This window comes from Alligator sinensis, unplaced genomic scaffold (genome assembly GCF_000455745.1).
Source record: "Alligator sinensis unplaced genomic scaffold, ASM45574v1 scaffold144_2, whole genome shotgun sequence".
In the NCBI taxonomy this organism is placed as follows: domain Eukaryota; kingdom Metazoa; phylum Chordata; order Crocodylia; family Alligatoridae; genus Alligator; species Alligator sinensis.
In genome coordinates this window covers 1,019,061-1,025,011 of record NW_005841872.1, presented here as the reverse complement: position 1 = coordinate 1,025,011, position 5,951 = coordinate 1,019,061, and the positions used below count along the sequence as shown (strand labels likewise).

The window sequence follows — 5,951 nt, the reverse complement described above, 5'->3', positions numbered from 1 at the left end:
TGGTCCCCACACTTTAACAAGGATATAGAAGAACTAGAGGAGGTCCAGAGGAGGGCACCAAGAATGATTAGTGGTATGGAGGGGCTTCCATCTGAGAAGAGACTAAAGAGGCTAGGCCTATTCAGTTTAGAAAAGAGATCCTTGAGGGGGTGCATAAGGGTTTACAAAATACTAAATGACAAAACAAGTAAATAGTGATTTACTATCTTGCGCAATACAAGACGTAGGGGTCACAAAATGAAACTAGTAGCTAGTAAGTTTAAAACTAAGAAAAGGAAGGTGTTTTTCACACTGTGTGCAACTAAAATGTGGAATCCATTGTCACCAGATGTTGGGCAAGCTAACAGTTTAGCCAGATTTAAAAAGGGATTCAACACATTCTTGGAGGAAAGGGGCATCCGTAGCTATTAAGCATGGGAGCTAGGGATACAGCTTCTGTATTAGAACTTCCTAGAACTTAAATAATGGAGGCTGCAAGTAAGGGAGGAACAGAGGGAAAACTCTGGTCATACTCAGTTTGCTCTCCCTCTTAGCATCCATTCTACCACTGTGACAGGGGATACTGGGCTAGATGGACCTGTGGCCTGACCCAGTAAATGGCAATCCTTATGTTCTTAAGTACAGCTATTGTGTACTATGAATGGTAGAGGGTAAATCCATCTGTGCAGGAACAGAGAAGGAATTTGAATGTGAAGTAGATGGAACACAGGGAAAAAAATGAAGAAGAAATGTGAATTTTTTGTTTAATATTTAATACACTCATTTCTTATATGTATTTTAAAATGGTTGTGTAAATACTTGTCATTTGACAAGCTACATGGACACATTATTTCTTGTGTTATAAGAGATGGTAATAGTTAGGTTCAGTAGAGACTCTCTATGTTCCAATGATAAAAAATCTCAGAACTTGGAATACAGGGTTTGCCTTGTAGGAGGAGCGGCACATCTGCTTACATCTGGCACTGTGTTCAAAGTAAATTAGTTAATGATGATCCAGGAGAAGGTGCATTTGAATTCCTGCTCTGTTCCTGTTTGCGTGTGGATGGTAAGTTGAGCCTGGGTAATTATATGAGGTGACCCTGCAGTAGAGACTTATCTTGAGTTGCCTGTAGGCATGGGCGACTGGTTCTATCTTAGTCAGGGCAGGGGCACATGCCCCACCAGTGACCAGTCAGCGACTGGGGCAGGATCCTCCCACGGCCAATCATGCCACCTGGGAAGTGGCCGCGGCACTTCATCCAAGCACTCACACTCCCCGGCTGGCACTCATGGGGGGGACACCAGCACTCCTGCCTGCCCCACCCTGCCCATTGCCTAAGTGGAGAGTGCTGCCTGTCAGGGAGAGCACCAGCACTCTCAGGGGGTGCACATGCACTCCTGTGCACCCACTACACATCATCACTGCCTCTAGGGATTAAAAAAATCTTGCGCAGGGGCCTACATTTCTTACAGAAACTGTTTTCAGTTTTGACTCACTTATTTTTACAGTCTCAAAGAAAACATTCATTTGCTGTTCCCTGCATCATGGTGGAAGTATAACTTTCAGGCCTAATTTAGTGGTTCAAACTTTTCTTTAAGAGCCAAATTCAACTCTGCCTTCTTTATGGAACCATGACTGGTGCCCAGTAGGGTAAGGCTGGGTGGGCAAGTGGTGTACAAGCCCCAAGCACTGCCTGAGGGGTAGTGGTGCAGGAATGGAGGTTGGGAAATGCCTCATCCTCTTGTCTCTCACCTTTCTGGCACCTTCCACCTTTTCTGCAGCATCTCTGGCTCCAGCAGCAGGGAGGGTAGGGTAGTGGGGGGCAGTGCATGGTGAAGGAGCCGTGGCCAAAGGGGTGATATTGTGAGGGGGTAATGTTGCCTCCTTTTCTTTTTTTTGCTGCTGAAAATCAGTATTATTTTGGCTGCTTGACACATGTTGGCAGCCAAAAAAAAGAGGTGACGTGTTGATTCATAGATTCATAGATTGGAAGGCTGGAAGGGACCTCAGAAGATCATCGGGTCCAGCCCCCTGCACCAAGCAGAAAAGACAACTGGGGGTCAGGTGACCCCAGAAAGGTGTATAAATTCTATGTTTCTGTCAACTCACACCGCTTTGCTATATCTGCCGGGTTTGATCCTGTGAGTTCCCAGAGGCTTGAGAACCCCCTGTACCTAAACATTTCAAAATCTGAATAATTCCTTTTGGGTATTTCCACTACTTTTTTTTTGCAATCAAGGCCAAATACCTTGAAGTCACCCTGGACTTTTCCTTCTCACAGCTTCCTTGTGTAGAAATCTGTATATGATTATTTCTGCAACATGGTCAGAATTTATCCTTATCTTGACCTTTCCTCTGCTGATGTACTTCTTCTTTGCTTAATAGCTGGCTGATTTTTTTTCTTGTTTTTCCTTCTTTCTTGGATTTCTTAAAACCCTGGGGCCTTACTGTGACCTGACTTATATTGATATAAATCAGGATTTATTCTGCTGACATCGCTAGTGTGGCAGGGCACTGTTTGTGCCTGCCACTTTAAGATCTAAGCCAAGCAGCCAGCAGGTGCCTGATTGCAGCAGCCATTTTAGATTCAGGACTGCCTATATAAGCAGAGCATTTTGCTGCTGGCAGGCAGGCAGTAACATTGCCTGGCTGTCAGTCTTTTTGGAACATCCGGGAGGTAAGGGAGGAGCTGTAGGGGATGGCTAGGAGGCTCATGGTCCTGGGCATGACCTAAAATTGCACCCTGCCAGGAGTGGGTGGCTTGGTGAGGCTCTCAGTGGCACAGGAGCCCTCAGGAAATGCCAGGCCAGTTGGCAGTGAAAGGTGGGTCGGGGCACCTTAACCCCAGCTCCCACAACCAGACCCACTAGTAGGGTCCAGAGGGCAGACCCCAGAGAGAGAGTGGGGCTAGAGGCTCATAGGCCTGATGTAGAGTACCCTCAACTGGTCAATGCTGGAGCCAGGACCAGACTGGTCAAAAGGGCCAGGGGCCCACTGTGAGGGATGCCCAGAGCTGAGGGGCTAGGGTGCCAACTGGCTTTGGAGGTGAGGCCAGGGCCTGTGTGGCCAAAGGTCCCGTGGGGGGACCACACCAGAGAGGGGAAATAGTTTCGGGGAGCTAAGTAGCCTGAATGAGGGCAGAGTAGGCTGCTTGAATGAAGGGATCTTAGAGGGGTCCTGATTGGCGGATTCTGGGGCCCAGTGTGGGGCTGGTGAGAGTAACATCAGTGGATGCCATCTGCAAGGCTTGCCCTGTGGTGTAGGGGAGGAACGGTGCTGCAGACAGCGCCCCCTGGCATCGGGGCAAGAAATGGGCAGCCTCCTGCTTAATTAACGACTTAATTAAATGTCATCAAGGTGTGGCGGGTGAGAAGGTGGGTGGTTGGCCCAGAACAGGTGGGTGGGGCATTGGTGGATGCCCCAAGAAGGCCCCCTGTTATAGCTAGTAATTCTAGTTTAGGTGAGAGGAGAAGCAAGGCCTCTAATCCTTAAATTTGAAAGCATCTAGACTAGAGGCGGTTGGGAATTTTCTGATAGAATGGTTCACCTCTGCTATCTGGAGGTGGGCAGCAATGAAACTGGTAGGAACGATATTCCTTTTAGGCCCCTAACAGACATTTGTTTAATGGTGCAATGCAACCTGATTTGTGATCCCAACAGTTGTGCCTAGGGCTGCCAACTCTGTTTGAATCTATTCTGGGAGGTTCATCACATGATGTAATGACATTAATGAATTTACATCAGGAAGGCAAATGCACATTACTATTACATCTTAAAAACCCACTGGACAACTGTATACATCAGATTCAACATTTAATAATTATTTTAATGAATGCCCTATAATTTCTCTTGGGTGACTCTCAGTAGTCTCATGGAGACTTATCTGTAATTCCTGGAGATGCCAAGGCAATCCTAGAGGGTTGGCAACCCTAGTTGTGCCCCTTGCCTTGCCACACAAACATTTTGGGACCATGGATCAGTTCCCAGTTGTACAACTGCTGGTGCAGGGAGGCCAGCATTGGGGATAGGTCCCCAGCTTGGCTTCCTATGAGGTATGTGGAGCCTGGGATCCCACTCTGAGTCTGTAACTGCTGGCAGGGGGAGCCTGGGAGTTTCCTCTGCTCTGCATTTTTAAGCCTGCATACCAGGCAGCCTCTTTAGGGGCAGACTGAGATGCTTGTCTGGAAGTATTAGGTAGGGAAGCCCAATGGGCAGGTGTGTGAAAGCCCCAGATATCAGCAACCAGGATGTCAGCAGCCTAAACCCTAGTTCCTGGCACCTTAGGCTTTTGAAGCACAGTGTGTGCCACCCAGGTGGGCTGCAGTGATTTTAAAAGCCTGGAGCACAGGGACCTGAGATCAGAAATCCTTTCTCCATCTTGGGTTCCCATGTCTCAGGTTTTTAAAGACCTGGAGTTACCCAGTGCTTATCTAGACTTTCATCTGTGAGTCAAATCCACACAGGACAGCCATGGGTCTGACGGGTACATGCCACAAATTCAATTTAAGGCTCAGTTCAAACCAGCCAGAGAGGTTCCACATATAATGGGAGCTCTCTGTAGCTGGTTTGCCCCCTTAATGCTCCATAAATTGGGGTGAACTTGTAGCATGTTACAAATTATGCCATGATTAATACATTAATTGTGCCATAATGTTGATGTCTGCCAGGGCCCTCAGACAGCAATTTCTGTAGATTCCAGGAAGTATGTAACTGTTTTTTGAAAACTTGTTTCAGTGCTTTCAAAATAAAAGAAACAGGACAAACTGTAGGGTTTCTGTTCTGCTTTTGGCTGTTGAAATACTTATAATACTGCAGAATGGAAATTTCGTTTCCCAGATATCTCTAGCCCAGATTGCTGTAGCCAGATTTGCTCTAAACCTTGGAGATGTGTGTATGTCTTGCACACTCATCACAATAGTAGCTGAAGGGTACATACTTTTCTTCCCAGTCATCTTCCATCATCTTAGCTTTCAAAGTAGTCTTATGATCAACTTAATCTCTGCGTGCTCTCCTCCATCCTGTGTCTCTGATACCATGTTTCCTCAAATGCTCACCTCTTCTCTAATGGTTTGTTGTTTTTAACTTCCTCAAATCTTACTCTGCTTTCTGACCCCAGCAATCTTTCCTGCCCAAGTGCAGGGGGGCTGGACCCGATGATCTGGTAAGGTCCCTTTCAGCCCCTAACATCTATGAATGTATGGTGGACACTGAACTTCTGCCCCTGTAACTGTTAACTTTCCTCACAGTAATTCCACTTTTAAACCCTTTTAAAAGTAAACTTGTCCTTTTTACTCGACTTCATGCTTTTATTAATTTCTCTCCTGTGTATTCAACTTTACCATGTTTTGTGTTTCTGTTCCAAACTTCTCGAACATTTTATTACACATGCTATGTGTAAAGTACACTATAAAAAATAAATTGCATTGCATTATAGCAATGAAATCAATGACCCTACATTATCAAAACAAGAGCTCCAATTTAAAATCTATAAAGATCATGTTCTTCTTGTAGGGCACGGGTGGGCAATTATTTTGGGTGGAGAGCTGCTTACCCAGTTTTGACAGGCAGTCGAGGGCTGCATGCGTAGCCCTGCCCCTTGACAGGTGCCCCAGCCCCTAGTCACTATCTTGGGACCAATGTCCCAATGTCTTGGGACAAATGTCCCAGGCCAGCATGGGTAGGGCCCAAAGCGGGGCACAGGCTGGCAGGGGTCTATGGAGCTGGGTTGGGCTGCATCAGCAGGGAGAGGGGGGCCCAGGCTGGCAGGGGGGTCAGGTTACAAGGTAGTGCTGAGCATGGGGGGCAGGGGGGCGGGGCGGAGAGGCCCCTTGCCCGCTGCAGGAGGGGCCCCCAGCCACGGGGCAGGGAAGGGCTGCTTTCTTCCATGCCGGGAAGGAGCCTGGGGAAAAGCTGAGCATGAGGTGGGAAAGGTGGCCCCTCCCCTGCCCCATGGCTAGTGTCCCATGGTGCA

At 47.5% G+C, this 5,951-nt stretch overlaps 1 protein-coding gene across 1 annotated transcript in view; it reads left to right on the top strand.

Annotated features, from left to right (window-relative positions):
• The first annotated feature begins 2,631 nt into the window (after positions 1-2,631).
• The window catches only part of PLCXD1 (phosphatidylinositol specific phospholipase C X domain containing 1), a 36,946-nt gene continuing 33,626 nt past the window's right edge, over positions 2,632-5,951 (top strand). The window contains exon 1 of the mRNA XM_006017041.3: positions 2,632-2,657. The gene's annotated coding sequence lies outside the window, so the exon portion shown is untranslated. The remainder of the gene's footprint in view (positions 2,658-5,951) is intronic.